This window comes from Eubalaena glacialis, chromosome 10 (genome assembly GCF_028564815.1).
Source record: "Eubalaena glacialis isolate mEubGla1 chromosome 10, mEubGla1.1.hap2.+ XY, whole genome shotgun sequence".
In the NCBI taxonomy this organism is placed as follows: domain Eukaryota; kingdom Metazoa; phylum Chordata; class Mammalia; order Artiodactyla; family Balaenidae; genus Eubalaena; species Eubalaena glacialis.
In genome coordinates this window covers 75430713-75448959 of record NC_083725.1, presented here as the reverse complement: position 1 = coordinate 75448959, position 18247 = coordinate 75430713, and the positions used below count along the sequence as shown (strand labels likewise).

Sequence of the window (18247 nt, the reverse complement as noted above, 5' to 3'; positions counted from 1 at the left end):
CTTTTAGTAGGAACTAGACCTTAAACTATAAGAAAGAAACATGGATAGTAAAATTCTAGACATTAATAAATGGACATAAAAGCTGGGAATTGGGGGTGCAGAGGTGGATTTTCTGGTGTTCTTAAAATCCTTAGAAGTGGGAAATGATCTCTTGGAGCTTAAAAACCATCCCCAGTCCTAGAAGAGTTTAGTATAGCTTTACAGCTATTTTATTCTTAGCCTGGACCTGTCTTAGTTATTTTTAGCCAGATAATACTGTTATTTACTTATTTTTTAGAATTCTGGGTATAGTTGTGGACTTACCATGCAAACACTTAGGTAACTTTGACCTGATCTTTATGATTCAGTAGATAATTCTTCTTGGGAAATGGCTACTAGATCAACAGCTTGTTCATCATTCTAGAGGCTCAGTTTTAATGCATCTTTCCAAAATAAATAAGGAACAGTAGAACTGAAATTGAAGAAGAGCTGTTTTCCTCAAAAACAAGGGCATATTTCTTTTCAAGAAATAACCTTTTCCCCCACTATATATAGTCAACTTATAATACTGAGTTTTTCTTCTCAAAAATAGGTTGGTCTGCCTCTATCAGATACACATCCAAGTCAAAAAGGTGTTGTCTTTATAATGAACTTAGGTGACTCATCTGAGAATATTCTATCCGTCAGAAGCACTTCAATGTCCAGCCCTAGTACTCACTGCTCTGTGGCCTCCACTTTGTGTGGGCACCAGCTTCATGACTCATACCGGCTGTCCATCACTTGTTCTCTGAAGACCACAGTTTCAAAATATAACCCTTAGAAAACAGTTGCAGTTACTTCACCTGCAATTGACTGTACTATGGATGCAACCTACAATTTGAATCTTTATTTGGTCATTGACAAGAGTCTTAAGTTTTTGAGTCAAAATTTCAATAAAATTCAGAAATTTAGGCCCCAAGATGTTGATTTTGTTGTTTGTAAGGATGCTTTCAGGACTTACTTTGCTTTTCATAATTCTAACAAAATAATTTAACGGTGTGTGTGTCTTTGTGTGTCTAGAAAAGTTGAGTAGATGGAAACTAAGGAAGGAGAAGATGTACCTCAAAATTGTAATCTAACAGTACTGTGATTTCTGCTTTCATCTAGTAAGAAGTAGAAAATAGTATAAGGAAGAAGTTCATTTTTCTTAAGATTATTTACTTGGTAATAAAACTCAAGTTAAAAATCACTTGAAATCAAAGCTTGCTGATTGTGTTTTCCCTCTAGATTCTTTGTTATCAGAACAGTCTCTAAGATAGTGATAACATTATCCAAATTTAATCAGAGGATTTAAATTCTAAAGTTTAATCACATAAGAAAAGAAATGTGCTTTTCCAGGGGATACATCTTTGTCTTTTTTATCCTAATATAGTAGTGAACTGTTACATGCAGGACATCTAGAGCTGGATGACTGTTGCCAGCTTTCTAGGTGCCTGGCCTGCCCGGCTGCCTCTGTATGTCCCTAAAACTGCTTACTATTCCTCTACCCAGGCAGGTGCTTATATTTTCCGGAGATATCCATGACTTCCCACATGGGCTTTCGGCTGTTGCACATGACCTGGTACAACTATGCCTAATGCAACTATGTTGCACATGACCTAGTACAACCTTGGCATAGTTGTACTATTTACTAAATACATATTAAGTGCCAGGTACTATGCTAAGTGTTTTCCATACCGAATCTTCCCACCTCCTTGGGGCAGAGCTAAGCTGACATGAAATTAGCACGGACGGTACACCATAATTTTCTTAGTTTTGCTTTCATAATATACCTTCTGAATTAGCAAGGCTGTGGTGAATGACTACTACCCTTCATGATTGGGAGCTCATTTTTTTCTTTTTTTATTGTGGTAAAACACACATAACATAAAATTTACCATCTTCACTGCTTTTAAGTGTACAGTTCAGTGACATAAAATACATTCACATTGCTGTGCAGCTATCACCACCATCCAGCCCCATAATTCTTTTCATCTTGTAAAACTGAAACTCCATACCTATTAAACAATATCATTCCCCATTCACTTCTCCCCCTACCCCCTGGTAACCACCATTTCATTTTCAGTCTTTATGATTTTGACTACTCTAAGTACATCATGTAAGTGGGATCATACAGTATTTGTCTGTCTGTGACTGGCTTACTTCACTTAGCATGATGTCCTCAGGGTTCATCCATGTTATAGCATATTGCAGAATTTCCCTTTTAAGACTGAATAATTGTATGTATATACCATGTTTTGCTTATCTATTCATCAGTCGAAGGACACTTGGGTTGCTTTGACATTTTAACTATTGTGAATAATAATAATGCTGCTATGAACATACCTACACAGATATCTTTTAAAGGCTCTGCTTTCAGTTCTTTTGAAGTAGAATTGCTGGATCATATGGTAATTCTATTTTTAATTTTTTAAGGAATTAATCATACTGTTTCCCACAGCAGCTATACCATTTTACATTCCCACCAACAGTGTACAAGGGTTCGCCTTTCTCCACATCCTCACCAACACGTGTTATTTTCTGATTTTTTTTTTGAGTAGCCATCCTAGTGGGTGTAAGGTGGTATCTCATTGTAGTTTTGATTTGCACTTCCCTAATAATTAGTGATGTTAAGCATCTTTTCATGTGCATATTGGCCATTTGTATATCTTCTTTGGAGAAATGTCTATTTCAGTCCTTTACCCATTTTTAATCAAGTTGTTCTGTTGTTGTTGTTGAGTTTTAGAAGTTCTATATTTATTTTGGATATTAATCCCTTATCAGATATATGATTTGCAAATATTTTCTCCCATTGTATGGGTTGCCTTTTTGCTTTGTGGATTGTGTCTTGATGCACAAAATTTTTAATTTCATGAAGTCCAACTTGGCTTTTTTCTTTTGTTACCTGTGCCTTTAATGTCATATCTAAGAAATCATTGCCAAATCCAATGTCATCATATTTATATAAGACACTAATCCAAATCTCTTTAGACCTGTGTAACACACTGTAAAAATTGCTTTTTAGTGATTACTTCAGGTCACTGAAAAGACTCTCCAAGCCCTAGAAAGGTGGTTTTCCTTTCATCTCTGATAAAGTGAAATCCAAGAATCATTAGTGTCACCAAAGCTGTTTTTAGAGTAGCTAATCTATAATTTTTATCTAGGAACAATATTCAGTTCCATCAGCGGAGGAATGAGTTACTTTAGAACACGTGCTATTTTGGGTAAATGTATAGCATCTTTGCCTTTGTCACTCCATCTCTGGAATCTGCCAAGACAGTAGGGCTTGGGCATTGGAACCAGTGGTTGTCAGTGCCTCTTCCACCCTCACTTGTTAAACCGTTGCATTGTTCCAAATGTCAATTCTCTCACTCTAGATCAATTTGCTTAGATCAAATTCCTCTGTGCTCCAGGAGGAATCTTGTACATACTAATGAACAAAGAGAAAGAAACAGTATAGATCATCTACTCTGAGCAGTATAAGTCAAGGGAATGACCTCTTGTAAATTAGATTTCAGTTCATGGGTATCTTTATAGAAATGTATCCTTGGGCTTCCCTGGTGCCGCAGTGGTTAAGAATCCGCCTGCCAATGCTGGGGACACAGGTTCGAGCCCTGGTCTGGGAAGATCCCACATGCCGTGGAGCAACTAAGCCCGTGAGCCACAACTACTGAGCCTGCGCTCTAGAGCCTGCGAGCCACAACTACTGAAGCCCGCGTGCCACAACTACTGAAGCCCGCGTGCCACAACTACTGAAGCCCGCATGCCTAGAGCCCATGCTCTGCAACAAGAGAAGCCACTGCAATGAGAAACCCGCGCACCGCAACGAAGAGTAGACCCCGCTCACCACAACCAGAGAAAGCCCACACGCAGCAACGAAGACCCAACACAGCCAAAAATTTAAAATTAATTAATTAATTAATTAATTTTCAATAAAAAGAAATGTATCCTTAAGACAGAGATTGCATAATAGATTGAGGCCAAATCACAAAATTTTAATATCCAGCAAAACTTTACAATATCCTGATTAATTTTTTTCTAATTAACCTAGGATTAAAACCGTAAACATTTTGGGGAATTCCCTGGAGTTCCAGTGGTTAGGACTCCATGCTTTCACTGCCAAGGGCCCGTGTTCAATCCCTGGTTGGGGAACTAAGATCCGACAAGCCATGTGGCATGGCTAAAAAAATAACCTTAAACATTTCATTTCAAACCACATAGTTGAAAATCTTATTTTGGACTACTTTCCTGCCTTGATAAATACAGTAAAATAAGCACAATTGGCCAAACTTTTTATTTCAGCATTTTTTAGAACTTTGGGTTTATTATTTGAAATACGGTTCTTACCTAGGAACAGAGATTCTGTAGGTAAAGTTTCAATAACCTGCCGAATCTTAGCTGAGCCTAAAACATGCCCTGCAAGGTTTGGAGTTTGACTTTGTCATTTTTCTGAAATCTCTCAAGTACTAGGGATAAATACTATACCTGTGGTTGCTAAAGAGTAAAAACTACATGACATAATAGAGGTTTATCTCCAGACCACTCAAGGGCCCACATATTTTGTAAGAACAAAATTCTAAGATAATGAAAGAACTTTAACACTTGCTTCTAGATCATTATAATAGAAGTTGACCCATCCACTAACTTAGTCTAAACATATTTCTTTTCTGTGTCTCAATTTACATATTTGTAAAAACAGATTTCAAAAGAATATTCTCTGAGAAACAACTAATAAAAATTATTTTCTATTTAACTTTATTCCACATATAATAATTGCATTTTAAAGTGTTTTCTAATTTAAGACCTTTCAAAGTAATATATGTATATAAGTCAGAAATATAAAGATTACATGGTTTATAACAAAAAACAAAGGTCCCTGCCTTACTTCCAAGATCTGCTTTCCAGAGACAATCATGTTCAATTGTTCAGATGTTTCTTTTGGTATTTGGCTTAGTGTTTCTAACATGCTTTTACTGCTATCTCTTAATTTTACAATGTTAGACGTTATCAGTTGACTTGGAATATGAAAATTTAGATCTCTTACTTTCACCACCATACCACCTCTACATATTCTTACTTATAAATTCCCTCCCTCCTTCCATTCCACACAAATACCACCCCACCTGGCAAAAAGTCTGATGCCGTAGTGATTTCTAATCCTTTGTGTCGCCCATTTTTTCCTTGTGCTCTTTTATAGGATTCTCTTTTAAGGATTAAGTGTCCCTAATGATATACTTTAATGTGGTTCTTTTTTCATTCAGTTTGCCAGACATGAGATGGCTCTTTCAATTTGAAAATCCATGCCCTTCGATTTATTTATTTATTCATTTATTTAATCATCTGTTTTTCCTACTTTTCTTTCTCGAACTCCTACTAGTCGGATACTAATGCCTAGACTAATACTCTATTTTTTTTCAATATTTTATTATGAAATTTTTCAAACATAGAGAAAAAATTTTTAAATTTACAGTAGACATCCATAAACCTACCATCTAGAGTCTAGTATTAACATTTTTTCTATCCTTTCTTTATACATATCTATCCATCCATCAATCCATCTTATTTTTGATGTATTTTAAAGCAAATTATAGTCAACATATAATTCCAGTACTTCAACACACATGTCGTTTTGTAGTGAGAATTGTAATTAGAGTTTGCATTTCCTTCTTTTGAGGTAAAATTTACATACAAACTTATGTGTACATTTACTAAGTTTTTTTAGTACTTTTTTTAAAAAATAAATTTATTTTATTTATTTATTGTTGGCTGCGTTGGGTCTTCGTCGCTGCATGCGGGCTTTCTCTAGTTGTGGCGAGCGGGGGATACTCTTGGTTGCGGTGCGCGGGCTTCTCATTGCGGTGGCTTCTCTTGTTGCCGAGCACAGTCTCTAGGCACGCGGGCTTCAGTATTTGTGGCACGCGGGCTCTAGAGCGCAGGCTCACTAGTTGTGGCGCACGGGCTTAGTTGCTCCTCGTCATGTGGGATCTTCCCGGACCAGGGCTTGAACCCGTGTCCCCTGCATTGGCAGGCAGATTCTTAAGCACTGCACCACCAGGGAAGCCCTTAGTAGCTTTATTAAGGTATAACTGACACATAAACTTACATAGTTAAACTGTACAATTTGATTTGATAAGTTTTGACATATATATATGTATATATATATGTGTGTGTGTATATACATACACATACACATTCCCCCATGGAACCATCACCACAATCAATGTAGTGAACATACCCATTACCCCAAAAGTTTCCTCATGTTTCATTGTAATCTCTTCATCTCATCTAACCTTTACCCCCATCCCCAGGAAACTACTGATCTAATTTCTGTCACTACAGAATTTGCATGTAATTAGCATACTCTATGGTTATATATAAATGTAGTTATACAGTATATGATCTTTTTTGTCTGATTTCTTCAGCATAATTATTTTGAGATTCATCTATGTTGTTTCAGTTTATTCCTTTTTATTGCTGAGTAGTATTCCATTGTAAAAAAAAAAAAAAAAACCCGCAGTTAACCTTTTGGTGAACATTTGTTGTTTCCAGATTTTATCCATTACAAATAAAGCTACTGTGAATAGTTGTATACAAATCTTTGTATGGACATACATTTCATTTTTTCTTGGGTAAATACCTAAGAACGGAGTGGCTGGATCATATGGTAGGTGTATGTTTAACTTTTTAAGAAATGGCCGAAGTTTTTTTCCAAAGTGCTACCATTTTATATTCCTTTCAGTAGTGAATGAGAGTTCCAGTTCCTCACACACTAATGTCATTGCTTTTAATTTTAGCCATTCTATAGATATGTAGTGATATCTCATTGTGATTTTTATTCACATTTCCCTAATGACTGATAATGTTGAGAGCCTTTTCATGTGCTAATTTGCTTTCTGTGTATCATATTTGGTAAAGTGTCTATTCAGGTATTTTGCCCATCTTTTAAAACTGAATTGTTTGTTTTCTTACTGTTGAGTTTTGAGAATTCTTTGCATATTCTGGATATAACTCCTTAGCAAATTTATGATTTGCAAATATTCCTAGAAGCTTTAGAGTATTACATTTAAGTCTATGATTCCTTTTGAGTTAATATTTTTATATGGTACTAGATATGATCAAAGATTCAATTGCTCTGACACCGTTTGTTGCAAAGATTATCCTTTCTCTACTTAATTGCCTTACACCTTTGTCAAAAATCACTTTTCTATATATATGGGGGGTCTGTTTCTGTATATTTTGTTCCTTTCATCTATATATTTACCTTAACATCAGTCTTGAATATCATAACTTTATAATAAAAGTTTAAAAATCAAATAGTGTTTGTCCTCCAATTTTGTTCTTCTTTTTCAGAGTTATTTTGGCTATTCTAGGACCTTTGAATTTCCATATGAATTTTAGAATGTTTTCCCATTTCTATAAAGGAAAAAGCCTTCTGGGATTTGGATTGGGATTACATTGAATCTTTAGATAAATTTAGAGGAACTAACATTTCAACAATATTGAATCTTCCAATTGATGAATGAGATCAATCTCTCTATTTATTTAGGTCTTTATTATTTATTTAGGTCTCTCAGCTTTTGTAGTTTTCAGTGTCCAGGTTTTAACATATTTTGTCAGGTTTATTTAACCCCTAAAATATTTTAGGTGTTAAAATGTTTTAACAGGGGGCTTCCCTGGTGGCGCAGTGGTTGAGAATCTGCCTGCCAATGCAGGGGACACGGGTTCGAGCCCTGGTCTGGGAAGATCCCACATGCCGCGGAGCAACTAGGCCCGTTAGCCACAATTACTGAGCCTGCGCGTCTGGAGCCTGTGCTCCACAACAAGAGAGGCCGCGATAGTGAGAGGCCCGTGCACCGCGATGAAGAGTGGCCCCCGCTCGCCACAACTGGAGAAAGCCCTCGCACAGAAACGAAGACCCAACACAGCCATAAATAAATAAAATTAAAAAAAAAAAATATTTTAACACCTAAAATATTTCATTTTTTATGCTATTATAAATGGTTTTGGTTTTGTAGTTTCAGTTTTCATTGCTAGTACATAGAAATACAGTTGACCCTTGAACAACATGGGAGGCTTAGGGGCACCAATCTTTTATGCAGTCAAAAATCCACATATAACTTTACAGTCCACCTTGTGTATCCATGGTTCTCTGTTCACGGATTCAACCACCTACAGATCATGTAGTACTGTAGTACATATTTAGTGAAAAAATCCACATGTAAATAGAACCACACAATTCAAACCCATGTTCAAGGGTCAGCTGTACAATTTACTTTTGTATATTGATCAAGTATCCTGCAACCTTGTTTAACTCATTTAACAAGTAGCTTTTTTGTAGATTCTAGCAGATTTTCTGCAAAGACAATGATGTTATCTACAATAAAGACAGTTTTACTTTTTCCTTTCTAATCTGGATGCCTTTTATTTGTTTTTCTTGCCTTATTTCACTGGCTAGAACATGCACTACAATGTTGAGCCTGTACTCTTCCTGATCTTAGGGGAAAAGCATCCAGTCTTTCACCATTAAGTATGATGTATAGCTGTAGGTTTTTCATAAGATGCCTTTATCAGATTGAGGAAATTCTCTTTTATTTCTAAATGCTAAGAGTTTTTATCAGGCATTTCGTCATATGCTTTTTCTGCATTTAATAGTCATATGGTTTTTCTTTCTCAGTTTGTTATGGTGAATTACACTGATTGATTTCAAATATTAAACTCATCCTGAGTTCCTAGGATAAACCTCACTTGGTCATAATGTACAGTTGACCCTTGAACAATGTGGGACTTAGGGGCACTGACCCTCCTCACAGTCGAAAATCCACATATAACCCTACAGTTGGCCCTCTGTATTCAAGGTACCACATCCTTGAATTCAGTCAACCACAGATTATGTAGTACTGTAGTACATATTTAATGAAAAAAATCCATGTGTAAGTGCACTTCAAACTTGTGTTGTTCAAGGGTCATGTATTATTCTTTTACTGTATGCTATATTTGATTTGCTAAAATTTTGTGTAGAATTTTCGCATCTGTGTTCATGAAGCATATTGGGCTTTTTTTAAATTTTTATCGAGGGACTTCCCTGGTGGCTCAGTGGTTAAGAATCCGCCTGCCAGTGCAGGGGACATGGGTTCAATCCATGATCTGGGAAGATCCCACATGCCATGGAGCAGCTAAGCCCCTGAGCCACAGCTACTGAGCCTGCACTCTAGAGCCCGCGAGCCACAACTACAGAGCCCGTGTGCCACAACTACTGAAGCCTGCGTGCCTAGAGCCCATGCTCTGCAACAAGAGAAGCCACTGTAATGAGAAGTCCACGCACCGCAATGAAGAGTAGCCCCCGCTCACCGCAACTAGAGAAAGCCCACGCACAGCAATGAAGACCCAATGCAGCCAAAAATAAATAAATTTATTTAAAAAAAAAAAAAAGAAAATCTTGCATAAAATTTTTATCAAAATATAGTTGATTTACACATATTGGTTTATTTTTGTAATGTCTTCTGGTTTTGTTATTAGTGTAACACTGCCCTCATAGAATGAGTTAGGAATTATTCCCTTCTCTTAGATTATTTGGAAGAGTTTGTGTTGAAGAGGTATTAGTTCTTTCTTAAAAGTTTGGTAGAATTCCTAGTGGAACCATGTGTTGAGAGTTTTCTTTGTGGGAAGATTTTTTTACTCAAATTTCAATTTCTGTAATAGATATGGGCCTATTCAGGTTATCTGTTTTCTCTTGTTTGAGGTTTGGTAGTTTGTATAAATATCTTTCAAGGAATTTGTCCATTTCATCTAATTTGTCAATATTGTCAATAACAAAGTTATTCATACTATTTATGATCCTTTTAATATCTGTAGAATTTCTAATAATGTTACTTCTCATTCTTGATAGTGGTAATTTTATCTTTTTTCTTTTTCTAAGCAGTCTGACTAGAGATTTATCAATTTTATTAATCGTCCCAAAGAACCAGCTTTTGGTTTCATTGGTTTTCTTTATCGATTTTCTGTTTTCTGTTTCATTGATTACTGCTTTAATCTTTATTAATTCCCTTCTTCTGCCTGTTTTGACTTTAATTTGCTTTTCTTTTTCTAATCTCTCTAAGTATAAGCTAAGGTCATTGATTTGAGACCATTCTTTTCCGATACAGGCATTTATTGCTATAAATCTCCCCCAAAGTATTGCTTTAGTGGCATCTCACAAATTCTGATATGTTGTGTTTTCATTTTCATTTAGTACAAAGTATTTTCTAATTTCCTTTTTTATTTCCCCTTTGATCCATGAGTTATTTAGTTTCCAAATATTTGAAGATTTTTCTAGATACCTTTCTGCTATTGATTTCTAATTTAATTCCGCTTTGGTCAGAGAATATACTTTGTATGATTTGAATCCCTTTAAATATATTAAGACTTATTGCCCAGAGAGCAGGTTTTCTTGATAAATGTTTTTTGTGCACTTGAAAAGCGTGGGTTTTTTGCTGTTGTGCTATCAATGTCTATCAGGTTAAGTTAGTTGATAGTGTTATTCAAGTCTATTATATCCTTGCTGATTTTCTGCTTACATTTCCATTAATTACTTAGAGATATTGAAATCTCCAACTATAATTGTGCATTTATTTCTCTTTGCATTTCTATCAGATTTCATTCATGTATTTTGAAGCTCTCTTGTTTATACATAAACACTCTGGGGTTTTATGTCTTCTTGATTAATTGACCCTTTACCAATATGAAATGACCTTCTTTATCTGTGATAATGTTCTTTGCTTTGAAATCATCTTCTATTAACATAGCCACACCAGCTTCCTTTTGACTAGTGTCAGTATACTATATATTCTTCCATCTTTTTTTTAAAGTAAACTTTCAGAGCATTTTGACATTTACCAGAAGTTGCTAAGACAGATAGTTTCCATGTGTACTTGTGCAGTTTCTCCTGTCAGCAACCTTTTTTTTTTTTAAGTGATAAAGTATACATAACAACCTTTTTTAAAAGTTTTATTGAGATATAATTCACATGCCATAATAATGCACCCATTCAAAGTATACATTTCAGTGGTTTTTAGTGTATTCCCTTTCACCATAAGCAATTTTCAACCATTTTTATTACTACAAAAAGAAACACCATACCCATTAGCTGTCACTACCCATTTCCCCTCATCCCCCGAGCCCTAGGCCACAACAAATCTATTTCCTATCTCTATGTATTTGCCTGTTCTGGACGTTTCACGTGAATGAAGCCATGCAATATGTAATCTTTCATAACTGGCTTCTTTTACTTAGCATAATGTTTTCAAGGTTCATCCATGGTATAGCATGTATCAGTACCTCATATTTTTTTACTGGCACGTATTACATTGTACATATATACTACATTTTATTCATCAGTTGATACACATTTGGGTTGTTTCCATCTTTTAAATTGAGATATAATTCATATACCATAAAATTTACTCTTTTAAAGTGTGAAAAGGGCTTTCCTTCTCTATGTAGTAGGGGGTTTCAGCTTTATCTGATCTTCAACATTTGTTACTGCTTATAAATCCATTTTATGACGTCTAAAATTTTATTAACATCATTGATCTGGTGTCTGTTTTCTCATTCTCTTGGTTCTTGTATATTTAAAAATTGTTTTTCTTTTGCTGTCATTTCAGTGGAGTTCAGGGAGCAAAAGAATATTCAATCTGCCACATTTAATTTTAAAATCTCTTAAAATTATTTTTGAAGAAGGAAAATAAATTGTTCAAAATTCCATTACCTTTAATTCATTTTCATTTTGTCTTTTTCCTCCCAGTCTTTGTGTACTTACAGACATAATCATAGCATAATTGACTTGTTTTTCTGAAATATAGCATAAGCACTTCATTCATAAGCACAGTATCATATTAACCACTTTAATGGTAGCATAATATTCTTTTGTGTTAATAATGTACCATCATTTGTCTAACCTTTCATCTCTATAGTTAGACATTAAAATTGCTAACTTTGGAGAGGGTATAGCTATTAAAGATAATGGTATAATAAACATTTTTGTTGAGCTTTTGGGCCATTTGCCAGTACACCTAGTAAGAACTATGACTCACCAAATTCCTCCATTTCCTGTGCCAGGACTCACTGATGCCTTTATTCTATTGCTCCTTTTGCAGTTACACCTCAGAGAAAATACCTTGTTATGTATCTACTAGTCTTTTTGCTGATTATATTCTCCCAATCAGGTCCTTTATCCTCCCGGTTTACAGTGCTGTTATAAACAACATCATTAGGTTCATCAGTCCACAGTTTCCAGTAAACACTTACGGATAGATTTTTTTTGGCTTGTTTCTAAACAGGTTTAAGAATAGTTAAATCAAATATGTTTAAAAATCTGTGAGTTTGTAAAAATATGAATTTAAAAAAGAAAAAGTAATTGTTCATCTGTAATAGATGCTGGAAAAACAAGTCATTTTTTTTATTCTTGGTGTTTTTTTGTTAATTTTTTAAATTTATTTTTGGCTGCATTGGGTCTTTGTTGCTGTGCATGGGCTTTCTCTAGTTGTGGCGAGCGGGGGCTACTCTTCATTGCAGTGCATGGGCTTCTCATTGCGGTGGCTTCTCTTGTTGCAGAGCACGGGCTCTAGGTGCACAGGCTTCAGTAGTTGCAGCACGTGGCCTCAGTAGTTGTGGCATGTGGGCCCTAGAGCACATGGGCTTCAGTAGTTGCAGCATGTGGGCTCAGTAGTTGTGACTCACGGGCTCTAGAACACAGGCTCAGGAGTTGTGGCACACGGGCTTAGTTGCTCTGTGGCATGTGAGATCTTCCCAGACCAGGGCTCGAACCCATGTCCCCTGCATTGGCAGGTGTATTCTTAACCACTGCACCACCAGGGAAGTCCCCAAGTCATTGTTTTTAAAACTGATAAATGAAGGGGTAAAATCATGTTTTTATCCTGCTTTCTAATATACACTATATGTTTGGGTCTCCAAACAGTTGATGAGGGGAAGTTTTTCTTTATAGAAATATTCTAGCTAATAAGTGAGGAAGTAATGGTAGAATGAAAATATTAGTATTTTATTGCTCCTAATGATTAATGAATCTAGGCATTGGCCATCAATGGCCTTTAATATTACAGAAAGAAAGACAACCAGATTTGCCTCTTACAATAGTATCTCCATGAAATATTCTTGCCAAACAATCAAGCCTGAATCTGATCACGCTTCTAGATCCAACTACCAATTTGCAGGAAATGCAGAGGACAAAAGAATATGTCACATGAGACCATTAGGATGCAGTCAGCAACCACCAGATGGATGGAAGTTCTGTTGGACAAATAATCCAGTTTCTTCAAAAAATAGATTGCAAGTGGCGGGAAAAAAAGAGAGGCAGACAGACAGGTGGTAGAGAAATCTGTAGATTAAAACCAACGTCAGAGATATATAAACTAATGTAATATATGGACCTTATTTGGGTCCTTCCTGAGTCAAACAAACTGATTGTAAAAAAGAATAAAAATAAAAAACAAGGAAAAAAACAAAGAAAAACTTTTTAACATTTATAAGATATATTAAAAATTTAAACACTGACTAGATATTTTATATTAAAGAATTATTGTTAATTTTTTCAAATAGTAGATTTGTAAAAAGTCTGTGTGAAATAATTTCTCATTAGAAAAATAACCAATGTACAATAACCCAAAAATGTTTATTGGTACAGATAACAATGGAAATATTTCTTAGGCTCCTCTCAAGTAGTTCCAGGAACTATTAAATAGTACTGAAACTAATAATCGAAGTTGACAGTTGACATGAACCATTGTTTATAATAGCTAAAAGGTAGAAACAATACAAATATCCATTAACAGGAACAAGGAAATGCTATATATTCATACAGTGGAATTTCACACAATAGTTAAATTGTGATTAAGAAATTAAATTCTTAGCTAAACTACCTGGGTTTGAATCCCAGCTCTGGTTCCACCATTTCCTGGCAATATTCTCTTGGACAAATTACTTAACTTCTCTGTGCCTCAGTTTCTTCCCCTTTAAAACAAGGGTAATAATAGTACTTATCTCAGTGGATCATAAGATTGCTATAAATACTAAGTAAGTAGACAAATATATATAGTGAGAGATCAGTACACTTTAGTTATAATAATAATAATTATTATTATTATTACCTTAATAAGTGTAGCAACATAATACGTGAAAAGCCAAGTGGCAGAATAAAACACAATGTGGTACCATTTATATAAAGTTTAAAAACCTACCAAAAAGGGGCAGGGATTTAGATCCTGTTTTGTTTTTAGGAATACGAGACCCAGGCAAAGAACTTGACAACAAGCCTAGTATTTGATTTCTACTAAATTCTGGACCACAAAGGAAAGAAATTGATTCATCCTCTCTTCTCTCAATATTTACTAAGCAGCTTCATACAGAGAATCATTAGAAGGATACGTGGTTTAAGGACTTCAACCCTGTCATTCCAGCTACTGACACTGGCACATCAAATGAATACTGGGCAATGCTTGCAAATGAATATACTTCTTGTGTAGAAATTTTGTGCCTGGATCTTCTAAGCAGCCCAGGAGAGGTTTAGACTATTACGCATTTGCGGTTACTTGCACTGTTCAGTATCAGGTAGTAGAACAGGAAAAACTATGGTAGATTCTCACATTACCTCTGTTTAACTAATTGGATTACTCACCTTTCTGTAAACCCCACTGACTAATGAACACAGTATTCATTGTTGTAGGCCACTCTGTTTCTGTCCCTTCTGAGTTGTTTGTTTACAAAGAGCCAGGTGTTTTGTCCCAATTAATTATATAGTTTAATTAAATATTATATAAATCAATGAAATATAAGATGTATACTTTGAAAAGCATTAATAAGGAATAAAATGCAATATAATCCTGTATATTCTTTATGGATATAAACAGGTATAAAAACATAAATAGGAATGAAAAATACCTAATTCAGGATCATTGTTGCCTCTAGGATAGGCGAGAAATGGGATCAACAGAGGTACACAGTAGGCGTCAACCAGATCTATAATGTTGTATGTCCTTTGTTTAAAAAAAATGCACAAAGCAAATATGTTTAAGATGTGGTTAAGAGTTGATAAATATAGGTTTTGAATACACGTTTTTCCCATTCCTGTCTTCCTTTTGTTTGTCTCTCAAGACTAAGCATTTCACCAGAGTTCATCAGAAAATACTCAGAAGTTAATTCTTAAAGTGACTTGATATGTGGACTTCACAGGCCAGTGTAGAATCATAAAAGGGCTGGCTGGCACCATCCCTGAACTGTGCAGTCGGGTACACTTGTATTCCAGTGTCCAGAACTGGATAGGAAATACCCAGCAATTTAAACAGTGAATCTTTGTATTCTAATTATTCTTTTTAAGAACATGACAAATTTATGGAATCACTCCTCCCAGGAGCTTTTTCTCCTGAAATCTGGCTTCCCTCTGAACTCCCTAATTGAAGCCTTGGGCCTGGAGAGCAAACGTATCTAGCCAGACAGTCCTTAGATAGGCCTCTCATACTGATATCTTAACCTTCCCTTGACCAACTCGTCTCTGAGATGACTTGTATCCATTTATTTGGATTTGAATCTGGCCTGCTGGTTAATGAGCCCCGTGAAGTTTATTCTCCATATCTTGTCCCATGCTGGGTTTCCTTTGAATGCTTTGTGGAAAATGAATGGCATTGCTTAATCTAGTACCTTCAGAGCTATTTTTTCTAGATAAGGAAGTCAACGCATTCTTAAACATCTCATAAAATTGCATGGCAAAATATCACTTGTTTATTTAGGATAAAATCATAAGAATTATTATGAAAAATAAAGTAAATATTATTGCCAAAATTGAAGAGGAAAAAAAGATGCCATTTGACAACAGTATTACCACCACCCTCAAACCTTCAGTGTGGATTGAGTCTCATCTGTGTACAAAATAAAAGGTCATAAAGCTGGCATATGGGCCAATTCGAGAAACCATCTTGGGAGAGTCTTTTTTTTCCAAACCAAAAAAGTGATCAGAATCATGAGATAGTTTTATCTACAGGTGCTTATTTTTTTTCTTTACTAAAACTACTATTAACACTATCATAGAACATAATGAATCTGAACCCCTAAGGAATATCATTGCATCTTTCTCTAGATAATTATAGTTTTGTTTTGTGAAATATCTTAGTTTTTGTATCTTACAGAAATGACATAGAATAATGGAAAACCTTATCTCTTTTCCCTATTCTTCTACCCATCTTGCTGTGTGACCTTGGGCAAATCCATTTTCTTTATGGGGGTCTCTCAAATGTACAGTGAGGGCATGCAGTATTCACCTTCCACCCAACTTTCTAGCCCAGTCAGAATGCATGGCTCCATTTTTGCAATTCTTATAAAAAAAGCCTTATATGGATGGAATCTAGGCAGAATAAGGTGCTACTGCCCTCTGCTGGCCCTAAGAACACACCTACCCACCAGTGCAGTGGCTCTGCCCATCTGAACAGCAAGGAACTCAGTGCCCCTTGCTTGCACTTGAGAAGACATAGCAGGAAACCACAAAGAAAGGAAGCACATTTCATCTTTGGAAAAATAATAATATTTAAAGTATTGGGGAATTAATGATTTCTTATGCATGTATCAGATGCCATCACCATTTGTGACTGACTTGCCACCAAAAAGTGCTTATCCTATAATCCCTTCACCTTGCTTTCGTTCTCACCTAGTAAACAAGCTGTGGGTTCTGACCCTTTGGGCCACTGTCACTGTTACACCATTTTTCTGCCTTGGAACACATTCAGTCCACTTTTGTTCAAAAGATTTAGGGAAGTTTTTACATATTCACTTGTAGTTTGTGAATAAACAGGTAGATAATAACTGGTATGTGCCAAGGAAAGTGAATATGCAGCATCAGTGAGAAAACTGCTGAAAGAGGAAGGCAGGGCTTCATTAGACTCTCAGATTCCTACAGCGCTCTGTCAAGTTGTAATAAGAGATTTATAATTAATTATAACTTTCTGTTTTGTTGATGATCCTAAAATGACTACATGTGAGAAACTGGTAAGGATTTGTTAAGAGCTCAGTTTTTCTGAGCTCATCTATATTAATATAATTTCAGAACTCCAAAATATTAGAATCTGTTGTTACATTGTGTTTGTAAGAAATGGTGCTGCCTCTAACTATACTCAAGGGAAAGGCAGTTGAGAATTATGCTTTTACCTTGTTTAAATTTTATGTCTTTAAACTGTCTTTCACAAAAGGCCTATGCACTGCCACTGAGGTCATTGTTATTTCTTAGAGTGGTTGGGGCAAAAAAAAAAAAAAGTTCAACCCACATCCCAAGTGTCCTCAAGCAGAGTATAGAAGGAGTATGTGACTCACAGTATCTGTGGCTCACAGAACCACACACATTTTGTCCTTGATTCCCATAGGTAGAGAGTAGCTGTGTCTTAAATGAGCAGTCTTTGCACAGCTTCCCCTTGGGGATCTCCTGATACTTGCTTCATGGTCAGTTCCAGCTTATAGCCCCTAAAAGAGTTATGGACGATCATCCCAACAGCAGTGCATAGGCCTATCTTGAAAGGGACTTACATATGGGATGCAGAAGTACACAGACTCTACTAGGCAAAATCACAGCCACCCCACTTCCAACTATATAAGTACTAAATTTCATGTTATACATGGTGCCTATTCCAGTTGTAAGTTTAGTCTGTTCTGAACCAAGAAGGAAATTAGCATGTACTGAGCGTATAATTTTTACCAGGAATCTTATACATTTGTTATGCATCCCTAAGAAATGAACCAACTTTTTGCTACATAACTGTTATGTATATAACCTTAATAGTGATCTTCAGTGTCCAACATTTTAGAAGAGAATTCGCTTATTAAATTACTTCAAAATAAAACTTACATTATCAAAAACTTTAGCTCTACTGATAGAAAACAAATTAACTCATTTCTAAAGAATAAAACAGAACAAAAATTATCTGTCTATTGAAAGTATTATCAGGTATTTGCTGGGAAATAATGGATTTAAAATTTTTTGAAACATCTTTAACTTTTAGAGGTGAAAGCAACAGCTATGGAAAGGTGACTCAAATCATTTACTGAAGTTTGGCAATTGTAAGTTGTCTGTAAAATTTAAAACGCAGCATTAATTAAAATCATATCAGAGGTTTCAAGGCAGAATATTACTTTGGGAAACAAAATCCCAAAGTAAAGGAAAAAAAACAGATAGTTGTGCTAAACTACTTAATTTATTTATGATTCGCTTTCAGTTTCTTTGCAA

The 18247-nt window shown here is 35.4% G+C and overlaps 1 protein-coding gene across 6 annotated transcripts in view; it reads left to right on the top strand.

Moving 5' to 3' along the window:
* Positions 1–18247, top strand: part of SBF2 (SET binding factor 2) — a 461885-nt gene that overhangs the window by 364431 nt on the left and 79207 nt on the right. The window lies entirely within an intron of this gene.